The sequence below is a fragment of the Crocuta crocuta genome, unplaced genomic scaffold (assembly GCF_008692635.1).
Source record: "Crocuta crocuta isolate KB4526 unplaced genomic scaffold, BGI_CrCroc_1.0 scaffold518, whole genome shotgun sequence".
Classification (NCBI taxonomy): Eukaryota; Metazoa; Chordata; class Mammalia; order Carnivora; family Hyaenidae; genus Crocuta; species Crocuta crocuta.
In genome coordinates this window covers 957,712-975,255 of record NW_027530514.1, presented here as the reverse complement: position 1 = coordinate 975,255, position 17,544 = coordinate 957,712, and the positions used below count along the sequence as shown (strand labels likewise).

The 17,544-nt window shown below is 35.0% G+C and overlaps 1 long non-coding RNA gene across 1 annotated transcript in view; it reads left to right on the top strand.

Moving 5' to 3' along the window:
* LOC144234104 (uncharacterized) overlaps nucleotides 1–17,544 on the top strand; it is a 75,930-nt gene that overhangs the window by 56,087 nt on the left and 2,299 nt on the right. Inside the window, exons 4-5 of the long non-coding RNA XR_013335864.1 lie at nucleotides 920–984; nucleotides 13,205–13,261. This is a non-coding gene — a long non-coding RNA (uncharacterized LOC144234104). The remainder of the gene's footprint in view (nucleotides 1–919; nucleotides 985–13,204; nucleotides 13,262–17,544) is intronic.

Sequence of the window (17,544 nt, the reverse complement as noted above, 5' to 3'; positions counted from 1 at the left end):
TGCTAGGCTCTATTCTGTACATTGAAGATAGTGAATAAGACAAAGCTTGTGCCTTCTCTGTCCCCACATTCCATGGACAAAACAGATAATCTATAAAACTTAATCAGATAGATAATTGCAGGTTTCAATAAGAAAAAAAGTAGTATAAAGAAGTAGAGAGTAAGAGTGGCTTCTACATGAAGTGATCAGAATTGAGTCTACATGTTGATGTATGGCTGTACCTGTGTTACCCAAGGAATTGTGTTTTGGGTGGTCAGAGCATAAGTGAAGGGTTGCAAGACCAATGGAAACCAACATGTCAATAAACTTAAGAATATGTTGTAGAAATAATATGGTATTTTAATCTATCAAAGTGATGTGCTTTTGAAAATAGGAGGGGAGATAAAGTGTTGAAGTATAGGGATTAGTGAAAACAAGTTGTACAATATTGATAAATTTTAGGTCTGATATATTTGACAACTGTTTAAAAAGCTGTTCCTAACTGATGTACTTATAATACCTAGAGTAAATTGGGAAAAACAAATAGTTGGGATTTTGTGGAAACCCAAAATTTAAAATATGTTTTTAAAATATAGCTCATTACTGTAAGAGCATATATCAAATTAAACCAAACTGACCTACCTTATTAAATAAGAATTGTTTATAATTAGAGCATTAATATTTTTCTAATTAAATGAATGCCTATAAAGTGCTTTTAAAGTTGGTTCTAAGTCATTGACAGAAGTTCCCTGAATATTGTTTATACATAATATTAATAATTTACTTAGCAGGTTCTGTCTCAAAAAGCATGGATTTAAAACCCTACATCTTATTTTACATATCACAAATGTTTATGAGATTTTGCTGATTGTGGTTAACCTAAATTTATGAAGTTTTCTTGTTTCTCTTTTGGTCATGTCCTTGAACCATGGTTTGTCAGGAGCCAGATCAGGAACTCCAGAGGCCCAGAGTAGCCTAGAAACAGACAGGCTGATGTTTCAGCAGGTAAGTCATGCCAACATGTTGACATTAAAACTTATGAGAAATGATGTTTTCATTTTATGGGATTCAGAGAGATTATCACAGAGCACTCATAGATGAAGCAGAGATTCCTGTGTTCCTATAATATAAAATTATAATTGTACTAAAATGAGAAACTTTCTTTATGGCTTATTTTATATTTTACACAGTATATTGAAGGAAAGAAAAATTGTTGTTTTATTTATTTACCTTTACTTTTTTCAGGGTGTACACTGTACTGATTTGATCTATATATACATTTAAAAATGATTATTACAATCAAGTTAATTAACACATCCATCACCTCACATACTTGCCATTTTTTGTGTGTGATGAGAACATTTAAGATCTACTCTCCCAACAAATTTCAAGAAGACAATACAGTATTATTAACTATAGTCACTATACTATAAACTAGGTCCTCAGAATTTATTCATTCGGCCTAACTGAAGCTTTGTATACTTTGACCAACAGTTTCACATTTTCCCCACCCACTAGCCTTTGCAACCACCATTCTACTCTGGTTCTAGGAGTTTGGCTTTTTTAGATTCCACATATGCATAAGATCACATAGCATTTGTCTTTCTGTGTTTGGCTTGTTTTACTTAGCATAATGTCGTCTAGGTTCATTTGCATTGTCACAAACGACAAGATTTCTTTCTTTTCTGTGGCTGAATAATATTCCAGTGTGTGTGTGTGTGTGTGACATTTTCTTTATCCATTCATCTGTTGACAGACACCTAGGTTATTTCTGTATCATGGCTATTGGCTATTAGTCATTGTGAATAATGCTGCAATGAACATGTGGAATGGGAGGCAGGTATCCTTTTGAGATACTGATTTCATTTCCTTTGGATATATACCTGGAAGTGAAATTGCTAGATTATACTCTAGTTCCATTTTTAATTTTTTGAGAACCCTCCATCCTGTTTTCCATGAATGGCTATAACAACTGACATTCCCACAGGCAGTGCACAAGGATTCCCTTTTCTCCACATTTTCACCAACACATGTTATTGCTTGGCAACGATCTTGTGATCTTGTGAATTTTGAAATCAGTCGAGAAATGAGGAGGTAGTTTTGTAGAGATTTGAAAGAGAGGAGACAGTCTGACTAGAAACCAAGAAGAAACGTTGAGAATTATAGGCAGATCTGGAATAATCTTGAATTGTATCAACTGATTTTATTAAAAACAAAAATGTGCCTAGATGCTTTAAATAAGTTCAAATTTTCCAGGCTTTGATGAATTTCCTTCCAAGGTACTGAAAATACTTGCAGATATGATTATATAATCAATGCTAGTAATTATATTGAGCTGTGGATCAAGGAAAAGGCAGCAGAATATAAGAGGTGAACAAATTTTCAATTTTCAAAATTTAGGAAGATATGAGATTCTGGCTGGAAATAATGTGGGTTTAACATAAATTCTCAGTAAAATACTAGAACTGTTTATTAGGCAGATGGCTTGTGAATACTGATAAAGGAGTTCACTGGAAACATCATGAATTTTCTAAGAGAAAATCATATTATCCAAATTAACTTTATTTCCTTTTTAAAATCTGAAAATGTAGTGTATTCTGAGGCATTTGGAAAAATCTCCATGAGTACATTGTGGACATATGGACATTAATTGTGAAGTTGATTCATGGTCTTGATTAGAGGGTTCAAATAACTCTGTCTTTGGCTCTGGATATTCACTATTTCATCAACAACTTAATTGAAGATAAACACACCATGCTTAGTACATCTGGACACTACAGAATTAGAATAGTGGCTAACATGCTAAGTGGCAACATAAAAAAGTTTAAAAGAACATGATAGAAACAGTGAGTTAAAATGGTAGCTGACTAAAGTAATAAAATTTTGCATTGAGCTAATAAAAAATCAGAGAGCATAGACCTAAATTAATTTTGGGCTTAAAAACTATCTAGTCACTGCTTTTAGCATAAGTTCACACTGACAGGCAGACCAAGAACACTGCTTTTTTTCTTTTCATTTTGCTTCTTCTTCTAATAAGTCTGTCCATATTAAGAGATTGCTCTTTAGAAGGGAACAATGTTTGTGACAATGCACATTGGTGCTGGCTTGGCAGGAATCCGCCAGCCTGGTTTAGGCTGATTAAAGGNTAAATCACCCAGCCTATGGCTGGAAAAGGAATTGGTAAAAGATTTATAAAATAGGACATTTGTCCAAGTTCTGAGGTTCAGTGTTTGAAGCTGGAGTCAGCAAAATCCAGCCCACAGGAGAAGTCCAGCCCACCACCTGTTTTCTATGGCTGGTAAGCTAAGAATGGTTTTTACATATTTAAATGCTTGAGAAAAAAAATCAAAATAATAATACTATTTCATGATATTGAAAGTTATATGAAGTTCAAATTAAAGTGTCCATAATGTTTTATTGGAGTGCATTCACCACCCTTTGCCATTAAGTATTCTCCTACTTCATGCTGAATTACTCTAGAGCATTCTCTTTCTATACAACATATTTGATGAAAGCTTCAATGAGGTATATTTGTGCATCTTGCAAAAAACTTTTTAATGCATTTAAAACCAGTACTACTATCACACTGTAACACAACAAAGCTCACGTTTATCAAAACAGCTGGGTACAGAGAGAAATTTCCCCTAAGTCCTACTTCTTAAAAACATTAAAGTTTTGTTGGGTATAATAATTATAGTTTGTGATTCCAGAATTTATATTTTAATCATAAGCTATTACTTTATTTTGGAGAATACTTTAAGTGAAAATCCTGTTCTTTACATATATACTTTAAACTTTTGTCTTACAAATTATGATTTTTCCTATATGATAACCATAAGTGTAACTACTAAAGACAAGAAGCACAACTTGAATTGTATTTCTAAGAATTTAATCAACTCATAGAATTACTAAACTGTATAAAAGATATAATACAAAAATGTCAGAAAAAACAAGGACTTTCCAACTACCTTATGGTATCCAAATACCTTATCGTATTTCAGTGACTAAAATAATAATCCTCAATCATAAAACTTTACTCTTTTCCTCACAGGTTAAAAATATATATATTGGATTAATTTTAATTCACCATCAAACACTGAAATTTCATTATTAAGATAAAATTATTTGGAAAATTGGAAAATTTGTCCATCCTTGACAGTTTTTCTCTAGGCAAACTTTTCATATGTATACATAAGTGAAATGGACTGCTGTCAGTGTTAAGCATCAAATGCAAGCTACAGGCAGATCAATATAGGATCAAGAGCCCATGGAGGAGCACAGGAAAAAGGAGGGAAGTGAGGGAAAGGGCAGGAACCTGCAAAAATTATGTTGAGACTAGTTGTTTGCAACAGTGCTTTCTTCAAAGGCCTAAAATTTGGTGTCTACATCTTTATTACTTTTGAAGGCAGTGTTCTTTGAAATCTCTATCTGAAAAAGCTGTACTTGTTGACATGGTGTTATCTTAGTTTTCTTTGTCATTTCACTTTTGCTACCTGGCACGCTGATTGATTGACACAAATTTGACTGAGTAGACTCCTGTGCAGAGTGAATAAAATAAAGGAATTATTCATCATGATAATTTCTCAAGTAGAATCCTGGAAATTCATAATCCTAGGAATAGATTCAACACCAAAAGTCACAAGCCTTGATCCTCTCCTCTTCTCAGTCGACATCAGTTCTTTGATAATATCACCTGATCTCTTGAATCGAAATACATCTATAAACCTCTAATGCCTACATTTATATATCCAGCATAAACCTTTTTGCTGAACTCTAAATACATGTGTATCCAACTGCTTATTCCCCATTGCCACCTGAATACTGGACCAGTATCTCAAACTGAACGTGTTCTACGTTGAAATCCTGAACATCTCCTAGTACTTCTCCACTTGAAGCTTCCCCCATCTCAGTAATGGTATCTCTTTCCTTCTAATTGTTCAAACCAAATACTTGGGAATCATCCTTGACTTTTTTGTCCCCCCGCCCCCCACTGCCCACCCCACATCCAGCTTGTCAGGAAATCCCATTGGCTCCACCTAGAATCCGAGAACTTCGAACTATCTCCAAAATTACCCTCCTGGTATGAGCCACCTTCATCTCTTCCTTAGATCATTGTAGTAGCTCCCACAGGTCTGCTTTTACTTTGTCCTCCTACATCTAGTCTCAACACAGAAGCCATGAGGATCTTTTAAAAACCTGTCAGGTCATATCATCCCTCTGTTCAAAACCTATAATGTCTCCCCTCATCACTTAGTATGGAATTTGTCCTTGCTATGCCTTTTACGATCCTTCAAGATCTAGCTTTCTCATTTTTCCTTCACATTACTTTTCATTATGTGTATTGATTATCTATCTGCTTCTGAAACAAACTACCGCAAAATTAGTGGTTTAAAATAACAGATTTGTTATGTAAGATACTATAAGAACTGTAAGAATTCTTTAGGGCAGAAGTCTGATATTGGCCTCACCGGGCTAAAATGAAGGTATCAGCAGGACTGCATTCTTTCTAGAGGCTGGAGAAGATAGTCCATTTCTTTGCTTCTTCCAGCTACTATTGGTATCCCACATTCCCTGGCTCATGGTCCCTTTCCTCAGTGTTCAAATCAAGCCAGGCTTGACTGAGTCCTTCTTACATGGAGGCACTCTGACCTTGTCTTCTGTATCTCTCTTCCACTTTAAAAAACCTTCCTGATTACACCGGACCCACTTGAATAATCTAGTGTACATGCCCCATCTCAAATTCAGCTGAGTAGCAACCTTAATTCTAGCTGCAACTTTAATTCCCCTTTGCCATGTAACTTCACATATTTGTAGGTCCCAGGAATTAGGACACAGACATCTTGGGGAAGAAGTGTTATTCTTTTACCACACTATTCTTACCCTAATTCTGCTCTAGACATAATACTGTTCCATAAATATTCCAAGCACAGCTCAGTTAGGGCTGTTCCAGCTTCTCCCTTTTTCAAGGGTGTTCTGTGCCACACTCATACTTCTACTAACTCCTTCACCTCCTCAGTGAATCCTCCTTGACCATCTTATTTAACATTACAAACTACCCAACCTCCTCTCCTAATTTATAGCACTTACCACATTCTAATTGTATACTCTTCTTGTTATTTTTTACATTTATTGTTTATTATCTTTCTTCTTCTACTTGGGTGGGATATCTGTCTATTTTATTTACTAGATATTCCCAAACCTGTAACAACACTTGTTATACAGCAGTGCTCAAAAAATATCTGTTGAATGAATGAAAGAAAAAATGTTTTATTGCTAGAGACCTTAAATCACTCTGAAAGAAGTTGTGATTGTGACGTCATATAATAACGCCCATAGTCACATAAAATCACATAAAAATTTTTTATTATTCCTGCCATGTGCTGTATATTTCTATTGAAAAGCTTATTGAACACATAGCAGGCACTAATATATTGGATTCACCACCAAAGCAATTACTCAGCTTTGTAATTAAGTAGGGCATGTATGTGTTTGCTTTTTGTGGTGGGGCATAAATCACTGTCTACCAACTGAGCCGTGCAAGTCACTTTTTATTTTTTCAAAACTCAAATTAATATCTGAACCCAAGCTACCATATTACAGAGCTAGCAGAAAACTGAACATTTGTCCCTGTAGGGATAGTTCTAGGTCTCATATAGAACAAAGACTTTGATGGGGAGTGGGCCAAGGGACGGTATCTAGTCCTCCATCTTAGGTCCAGCAGGTGGCTGTAATGACCTCTGGCTTCTGTACCCATCTCTCTTCTTCAGTTCTGCTGATTGTCTATCTACGGGGACCCAAGGACCTCCTGCAAGATTCCTGTAACCAAAAGTACTATTTTTCACAGAGAGATATGGGTTCTTTCTTACCATCTTCAGACCCATAGACCTCTGTCTTGCTTCTACCTATCAAACTGGGAAAACCTCCTTTTAATCTTTTCTCTCCATATATCTTTACACATTCTATGTCTGCAAATCCTTCTCTCCTTTTTCAGTCTCTTAAAATGTTTTCAGTTCTTCTAAGAGCTTAGACTTTTGGAAAGCAAAAGCCAGTGACTACATACTGTTTTTGCTTTTTACCCCATCATACAGCTTCTTTAGGACATAAACAGCTGGCTACTTCTGATAGGGAAAAGGGACAAAATGAAAGAGGAAAAAATATATAAATAATAACATCTAAAATGATATCAAACTGATTTTTAAATCTACCTTTTCTCAGGCAAAGGACATTGTCTCTGGTTATTAAGTTCTATTTCCTTTGCTAAAGCATTTTGTATCAAACATGTGACTTTTTAGGTAAATTGGGCAGGGATTAAAAATTGGTCTTTTAATTTCATAAATATTTTTGCAATCAGATGATCTTTTTAAAAAAAAAATAGTTAGCCAGGCACCTGGGTGGCTCAGTCAGTTAAGCGTCCAACTTCAGCTCAGGTCATGATCTCACAGTTCATGGGTTCGAGCCGTATGTCCAGCTCTGGGCTGACAGCTCAGATTCTGTGTCTCCTCCCTCTCTCTCTCTGTCCCTCCTGCTTGTGCTCTCCTTCTCTCTCAAAAATAAATAAATAAACATTAAAAAAAATAGCAACTTGAGTAGTGCTAATTATAAAGCCCTATTGATATACAAAATGAGAGCCATACTATAAAATGAACTTCATGCAATTTAAGATTAGCTTTGTTTTTAAATGTTCTACAAATAGAGGAAGGCAATTCAAAGTCAAAACTACTTAAGGATTTAGGAGATGTTTCTGTACTGGGAATTTCCCCTTTTGTCTATTTTATTGAAACCATATTTGAGGCGCCTGGGTGGCTTAGTTGGTTAAGTGTCTGACTCCAGCTCAGGTCATGATCTCATGGTTTGTGAGTTTGAGCCCTGTGTCTAGCTCTGGGCTGACAGCTCAGAGCCTGAATGGAGCCTGCCTCAGATTCTGTGTCTCCCTCTCTCTCTCTCCCCCTCCCCATTCACAATCTGCCTCTCCCTCTATAGCTCAAAAATAAATAAACATTTTTAAAAATGTAAAAAAGAAAACACATTTTAAATCTTTTTCTGTGGTTCTCAGAAAACTTTTCTTTGAATTATTTATTTCTTTTTTCTTTTTTTTTTTGAGCTATTTATTTCTAAGGACTCACTTTTCTTCAAATAAAATACACCTTTTTAAGAAAGGGAAAAAAGTAGTTTCCCCCTCTTTTGAAAGGCCATAACAGTTATTTTTTGAATGTTTATTGTGGTAAAATATATGTACCTAAAATTTGTGATTTTAACAATTTTAAGTATACAATTCATTGATTTTAAGTATATTTACAATGTTATAAAACCATGGCCATGATCCGTTTCCAAAATTTTTTTATCACCTCAAACAGAACTCTAAAACCATTAAGCCAAAATCCCTCTGCTCCCAGCACCTGGTAATCTCTGATGTTTCCATCTTTAAGAATTTGATTATTTTAGATATTTCCTATAAATGGAATCATACATCATTTGTCCTATTGTAACTGGCTTATTTCACTTAGCAATAATGTTTTCAAGGTTTATCCATACTGTAGCATATATCAGAACTTCATTCCTTTTTACAGATGAGTAATATTACATTCTATATATAACCACATTTTCTTTTTCCATTCATCTGTTCATGGACTGTTGGGTTTTTTTTTTTCCATTTTTTGACTATTGTGAATAATAGTGCAATGAATATTGACATATAACTCTCTGTTTGAGTCCTTGCTCTCCATTCTTTGATATATACATCCAGGAGTATAATTGCTCAATCATTAGGTAAGTTATGTTGAACTTTTTGAGGAACTGCCAAACTATTTTCTACAGTATCTCTGTACCATTTTACATTCCAGCCAGCAATCCAGAAGGGTTCCAATTTCTTCACATCTTTGCCAGCATTTATTTTTCATTTTTGTTTTGCTTTGTTTTTATTAAGGTCATTCTAGTAGGTGTGAAGTGGTAACTCCTGGTTTTGATTTGCATTTCCCCAGGGACTAATGACGCTGAGAATCTTTTCATGTGCTCATTAGCTATATGTATAGCTTCCTGGGAGAAATATCCATTAAATCCTTTGCCCATTAAAAACATAGACTTTATTATTTAGAGCAGTGTTAAGTTTACAGCAAAATTGAAGAGAGGGTTCAGAGCTTTTCCAGATACTCTTTCCCCCCATATATACAGGCTCTCCCACTACCAAAATTTCACACCAGTGTGGTATATTTGTTACAATCAATGTACCTATAATAATACAGAATTATAACTCAAATTCCATAGTTTACATTATGGTTCTTGCTGGGTATACATTCTATGGGTTTGATAAATGTATAATGACATTCATCACCATTACAGTATCACAGAATAGTTTCACTGGTCTAAAAGTTCTCTGTGCTTTGCCTATTCATTTATCCCTTCCCCCACCAACAACTACATATACTTTTACTACCTCCATGTTTTTTCCTTTTCCAGAATGCCAACATAACTGGAATCATATAGCACGTAGCCTATTCAGACTGGCTTCTTTGACTTTAAAATATGCATTTAAAGTTCCTCCATGTCTTTTCATGGCTTGATAACTCACTTCCTTTCAGCATTGAATATTCAATTCTTTGGATGTGCATAGTTTATTTATCCACCCACTGAAGGACATCTTAGTTGCTTCCACATTTTAGCAATTATGAATAAAGTTCCTATAAACATTTGCATGCTTGTTTTTGTGAGGACATAAGTTTCCAAGTATTGTGAGTAAATACCAAAAAGCACAATTGCTAGATCCTATAATAAGAGTATACTTAGTGTTCCAAAGAGGCTGTACCATTTTGCATTACTACCAGTAATGAATGAATTTTCCTCGTATGTATCTTACACATATTTTGTTAGAATTATACTGAAGCATTTCACTTTTGGGGGTGCTAATGTAAATAGGATTGTGTTTTTAATTTCAAATTCTACTTGTTCATTGATGGTATATAAGAAAGTTATTGACTATATATTAACTCTGTATTCTGGAGCTTTGCTATAATTGCTTATTTATTAGTTTCAGGAGGTGTTTTGTTTAGTTTTGTTTTATTTTTGGCAATTCTTTCAAATTTTCTACATAGACAATCATGTCATCTGACAGTTTTATATCTTTCTTCTCAGTCTCTATGTCTTGTATTTCCTTTTCTTACCTTATTGCATCAGCTAGGGCTAACAGTACAATGTTGAATAGGTGTCAGATAGAACATCCTTGCTTTGTTCCTGATCTTAGTGAAAAAGTTTCTATTTTCTTACCATTAAATATGATGTTAGCTGTAGGTTTATAAATTTTCTTAAATATTTATTTTTGAGAGAGAGATAGAGAGCACACATGCAGGGTAGGGGCAGAGAGACAGGGAAACAGAACCTGAAGCAGACTCCAGGCTCTGAGTACAGGAGCCCGAGGTGAGGCTCAGACTTAACGTACCTTGAGATCATGACCTGAGCCAAAGTCAGATGCTTAACTGATGGAGACACCCAGACTCCCCAGCTGTAGGTTTTTACTAGATATTCTCAATAGATATTTAGAGTTATTCATTTCAGTCTTTAAAAATAAACCCGGTAATTTTCTTACGCTGTTCTTTTTATCCTATGATTATTTTTGCCTAATCAGTAATATTACAAATGACTTTGCAGTGTGTGTGGTATTAAAAAATCGGATATACCACCCCTGCCACCACCTGCTTTCTTTCCACTCACTGTCCCATGGAAGCACATTATGATTTCTCTCGCAACAAGTCTATCCTAACCTTCTAGTTCCTTATAACCTACTCACCATGGACCCCCCACTGTCTCCCTGAAAATGAATTGTCACAATAATGCTTTCTTTAGAGTATCCCACTTCTTAAAGCTTATAAGCTTGATGTATGTTAAAACAATGATTCCTCATAAATATCATCATTCCATATAAACAGCAACACTTTACCTGTATTGGCAGTGGCTTAGTGACCAGAAAATAAGCAGAATATAGATATCAGATATACTGGCCCAGTTCATAATTTCAAACAGTATTGCATAATACCTGCTAATGCTCCTGCATGATGATCTCATGATAGTAGGTATTTTTTTCTAACCAGCATGACTATATTGTGTATATCACTGTATAAAAGAAATAAATGGCTAAGATGCAAAAGAGGAAACACAGCTGTCATGTAAGATGTGGTCTTAGTGTTTCTTCCTCTTGTTTTTCTTTTTAGAGAATGCCTATATTCCTGCTCTTTTTATAGGTATAGCATGTAAGAGAAAAAAAGAGCTCATAATTGAAGTTAAGAATTCAGAATGTGAAAGAAGTGTGAGAATTATGTTAATACATTAAATTCCATGAAGATAAAATTTATGGAAAACAGTTTCCATTAGTGCAATGTTGAGCTGGTGTCTTAGAACAATTAACCTCTCAGCTAGGACTTCAGGGCATGTGTTTAGACATTTGACTCTTAGGTATGGTTTCTTCTGAGAATATTGCCTCCTAAAGCCTTCCCCACGGAGTCTCTTTTCTCACCCTCACCTTCTCCTAAGCTGATGATGACTATAGTCCCAGGGAGCTTCTGTTTTGCTTCCAGGGATCTGTGACTTGCACAGCCTCGGTGGCAAGACTCCCTAAGGACCTCATACATACCTTCAGCACTAGGCTTGACAGAACTGGGGTTGCATCATCCTTTGAAGGAATAGGTCCCTCTCCTGCCTTGACATTTGGTTACTCTTGCTGTGACTATAAGATATCATGGAATAAATCAAGATAAAGCATACTAATAAACATGAATTTTTTTTAATTATAATAATATAGCTATCATTGAACTGTTATTTAAATTATTCCCACATCAGATATAAAAACTATGACAGTTAACTGTAAGGCATAATAACTTCTGGTTTCTTCTGTAAAGGAGCATATTCAGGCTGTCATTATTATGCTAAGGACCATTTCCTTAAAAATTGGGGACATGTTATGCTCTATATCTGTAATTATGCTACTTCCACAAAACATTTCTCCATAGATCTGAGAAGTAGTATTCCATCTGGAAACCTAGTCATTTCAAATTTATTATATCTGCTAATTGTTATTGTACAGGCCTTCCAGATATAATTTTAGGGATTCAAAAAAGCATTTTGCTAATGATTAACTACGAACATTTCTGTTCCTTATGTGTTACCAAATCATGCCATCTCTGTCTTTTAATTCTATGATTACATGGAGAAATATGTTACTTAAAAATGCAGGTGGGTCTTAATTTAAGCAAACAACATAAAGATTTATTTAAGAGTAAATAGAATGTGACTACTTATTTTGCAGAAAATAATAAAATTAGCTTAGATCAGGGGTTGGTAAACTACCACCTGTAATCTAAATCCAATCTACCATCTGTTTTTGTAAATAAAGTTTTATTGGAACATAACCATGTCCACTCATTTATATTTTGTCTATGCTGTTTTCTTGATACAGGTCATAATTAGGTAGTTGTAATAGAGATAATAGGGCCTGCAAAGCCTACATTTTTTACTATCTGAATCTTTAAAAAAATGATTGTCAGCCTCTGGCTCAGATTCTCAAATAGGAGGGTATATAACAATAGGCATTTCTGATGAATTAAGAGGGTTTCCTGATAAATCTTAAGTGTGCTTATAATTTGGGGGGAATACACCCATTGTTTATGAGGAGATCCACCCATACTTACAATGACCTTAAAAGTCATTGTTCCCTTTCAATGCAGAAGGTCATTGGCTAATATTCTCATAAATGATAAGATAGATCACTCTATATTAAAGATAGAATTGTTTTGTTCATAAGCAGCAATCTGTGTTTATATTTCATATCAGTGGACTGGGGGAAGGGAGTGGAAAGTGAAACGAATAAATTGGACTTTGTTTTTTTGTTTTAAATATTTTATGTTTATTTTTGAGAGAGAGAGAGAGAGAAAGAGGGAGAGAATGAGTGGGAAAAAGGCAGAGAGAGAGGCAGACACAGAATCCGAAGCAGTCTCCAGGCTCTGAGCTGGCAGCACAGAGTCCGATGGTGGGATCCAATTCACAAACTGTGAGATCATGACATGAGCCGGAGTCTGATGCTTAACCGACTGAGCCACCCAGGTGCCCTTGAACTTTGGTTTTTAATGTTTGTCAATACTCATTGTTTTCTTGGCCCTTATCTTTACACAATACAGATACTCTACACTGATGTAGTACACCTTAGATCAGTACAATCATCTCTCTTTTCTGTTCCTGCATCTAGGCTGCACAGCACCATTGGAGAAAATTCATTGCAGACTGGGGGCACCAGACACTCATGGTATGTAACTTTGGCCAGGCTTTTCCAGAACCTTATGCATATTTCCAGTCAATCTATTTCCTGTTCCCACAAGAGCTATTGTATAACTTCAGGGCTTTTCTCTTCTCATGAATTACTTTTGAGGGATTATCTTCACCTCCTCTATTATTGAACAATAACTTCCTCAGTGTTCACCTCCAGCATGCACTAAATCTCTAAACCAATTATTACCTGCTTGTCTTCAATTTTGAAATAACATAATCACATTGTCAAATCAGACTCACATGAATCAGAGCTCTTCTGCTTTATAAAACTTGCTAATAATTTTAAGGATACCAGTAATCAGGAGGCACAGATGAAGCAGAGAGAGGGCCACAACCCATACCCAGCACTTCATGCATAAAGCATCTAACCCTGGTCCTTGTCCTTGAGTCCACCCTAATTTTTCTTAGTATCCACTCTCTCCCAGTTCAGATGATGCCTCCTTATTTGTCAAAACTCAATTCAGATGCTGCTTCTTTCAGTAAACCTTCCCTGAATCCCTGTCTGGGAGGAGATGCTCAACCTATATGCTCCCATACACCCTATAGTCCACTGCATCATGGCCCTTGTTTGGTTGTATTATATTTGTTTTTCTATCTCTTTCCTGAATAGTAAGCAGCTTCTAAGTGGAAACTTGTTTTCTGTATCTCTTGCCACTCGCATGGTGCTTGCACCAAATTTGGTGTTTAATAAATGCTTAGTAAGAGATGAAAACATTCAGGATCTCTGCCCTCTGATACACTGTAGGGCCAAAGGAGCGGAGGTAAACAACAGAGGAAAAAGCCATATAAATACAATGCATTAAGAGTTATTATAGATGCAAAATGCTAGAGGAATTTCAGAGGGAACCACTAACTCTATTCCAGGGAGTCACAGAGAATTTCACAAAGGAAGAGGAGAACTAAAGGTGCATCTTGAGGAGAGAATAGAATTTGCCAGCCAGAGACAAGGGGAAAGGATGTGCTGGCAGAGAAAATAGTAGATCTGAAGTCATCATTATCATTTTGCAATACTCAAATATAACTATGAAAATTAGATGCCTCGTGTGATAAATTATTCAAGTTTTATGCTTTTGTTTAGTTAAAGAAAGCATCTGGTATTTCTGTATTTACAAAGGAAGTGAATTTAGCTTAACATTTGTATTATTGGATGCTGAAAGTATTTTTAAAATCAGTGCATAACTTGAAGACAGATTTTTTTGTGGCTCATTATGCAATGATTATTACAGATGTACTGTGAATTATTGATTTAGCAAGCAATTGAGTTTTAAATCTGCTAAAACTAAATTTATAAGCATTTTATTTTTTATGATTCATGCATCTGAGTGAACAAACCAGTCATATTCAGAAGGAAAAATATTGTTATTAATCAAATGTCCAAATAACAAATAAAAGTTATCCATTAATTGCCCTAAAGTTCATAGTAACCTCAGAACCTTAAGACAAAGATTTTCCTGTGAAAAAAGATTGTAAAGACAATTGTCTAAAAGAAGCCAAGGACATATGAATTGATTTTAAGGATAAATACTGGCTATGGTGAATGTGTGTGTGCATCCCTTCAAAATTCATCTGTAGCAATGCTAACCCTCAAGGTGATGGTATTAGGAGGTAGAGACTTTGGGAGGTGATCTGGCCATTAGAACTTTGCCTTTGCAAATGGAATTAGTGGGATTATAATGCCCTTATAAAAGAAACCTCAGAGAGCTCCCTTGCCCTGTCCACTGTGCAAGGACAAAGGAAGAAGTTGCTAAAATCTGTCTGTGCACTGTCAGAAATAAATTACTGTTGTTTATAAGCCACCCAGTTTATGGTATTTTATTATAGCAGCCTGGACTGAGAAAGTACTATATACAGTAGCTGATAATATAATTATATTTTAATATATAATATATACATGCATATATTATATATGTATAATATATGTATATATTTTATACATATGTATATGTATTTATATTTTATATAAATTACCTATGTATATATACATGTATATATTTCACAGATATAGTGAATTGTCATTTGCAACAAGAACTGCATTCCTGATTTTTGACATTATTGATATGATTAAGTCCTCATCACTGACCAAGTGTGGCCCAATAATTTGCAGGAGACACCTAGTTATGAATGTTTCCTGTGTTGTATTTACCCAGACAGTTCTTTGCAAGTTCTTAGGCTTCTGGAAGATCACAGCATGGGGCCCACAAGGACATCTACATTCTAGAGACTCCAAGTTTTTCCCAGAGGATCCCACATCCTACATCCAGGGTGAAACTAAAGAAAGAAAATATACAATGAAAATGTTGTAGAAAGGATGTAGAAGAAACCATTAGAACAGTGGTTCTCAACCGGAGGTGATTTTTGTTCCCTTCCCAAATGGGTTTGTCTGCATTCCCCAGGGAGTATCTGACAATGTCTGGAGATATTTTTAATTGTCACAAATGAAGGATGCTGCTGTCATTTAGTGGCCAGGGGTGCTGCTAAACAATCTACAATGCACCAGGCAACCCCCACAACAAGGAATTATACAGCCCAACATTTCAATAGTGCTGGGATTAAGAAACTATGTACTAGGCCATTACTGATTGTAGATTTCTTTTGAATGTTGAGAAGCAAAAGAAATATGGGTAAGAAATGAACTGGCATTCCTGTTTAAATTACAAATGGAAGGCATAGTTTTAGAAGTTGTAAAATATGGAAAATTTATTGGACATATACAAAGCAGTATAAATAACAAATAAAAATCACTTATAGTCTTGCTATCCAGAGGTAACCATTATTAAATTTTAAAATTTATTTCTAGTAATTTTTGTGCATATAAGCTGGAAAAGCACTATTAATCAGAAGGGGAATCTGGTGCATTGGAGCAGGGTAAATGATCAAGGTTAATTGGTACAAAATAACGTGAAAGAAGTTAGTAACTTTAAAGCAGAAATGCATAGGTTAATGAGAACTTATGAAGACACAAGGAGAGAGGGGCCAAGATTGTACTTTGAAGGATTTGAGTAAATTAAGTGTCTGTAGTGACTAAAACATGCATGTCCCACTTCTCATGCCTGTAACAATGGAGCCAGTATCCTATAATAATGTTTAATGAGAAAATAAAAACAAAACCGACAGTTGCAAATGAAATACATAGTAGAAGCAGACAACATCTTGGCTGGCAGGGAAGAATCTGTGCTACAGTCAGAGTAAAAGATCTTTGGGAAAAGATTTTGTGTTGTGTGTAAATTGGTTTAACTAGACCTGCATGAAAGAGAACTTCTTGATATGGCAGACATTTGTTCCTCCCAGTGGTTTGTCTCAGCCAGTGCCAATAACCCTAGCAATTAAAAATGCACATATTTTCATCTGTTCTACTCATTGCTACTGCTATCTAGAAGACTTTGTGCTAGGAAATGGCAAGATGTTTTCTTTTGGTCCCTGTGTCATCTCATTTAGAATTAGAACAGTTGTAATAGTCACAACAACAGGCTCTTCCTACTCTCCAGATCAATGAGAGGAGTAATGGGAACAATCTAAGGGGTTAACAATTCATGATGTTGTGGACACAAATGTATTATAATTACATCATTTAAAAGCTTGAGGTCATAAAGCATAAGAGATTCTCAAAACTGTTTTTTTTTTCATTTGGCAGCATTCCATGAGCATTTTCTCATTTCATTGGTCTTCCAAACATGATTTAATCATCTACACAGCAAATTCATCACATAATTTTACCATAATTTATGTAATTAACCCTATTGTCAAGTTAGTAAGCTGCTTATAACTCTATTATAAAATACATCAGACTAAATATCATTATATATTAGATTTTTTTGATGAAATGTTTTTAGAAATAAATTTGGGGTAGACAAGTAACATATTCAACTTTTTCATTATTAACAGCTTTATTGAGGTATACGTTTACATATTTTAACATGTGTCCATTTTACATATACAATTCAGTGATATTTAGTATATTTACAGAGCTGGGCAGCCATCACCACAACCTAATTTTAGAACATTTCCATTACTTCAAAAAGAATTCTTGTGATCATTTATAGTCATTCCCCATTCCCACCCTTCTCCTTAGCAAACACTAATATACTATCTATCTCTACAGATTTGCCTTTTTTAAAACATTTCACATAAACAGAATCATACAGTATGTGTTCTTTTGTGACTAACTTCTTTCATTAAGCTTAATGATTCTGAGGTTCATCCATGTTATATACATCAATACTTCATTCCACACTGCACTCCTTTTTAAAAAGTTTTTAATGT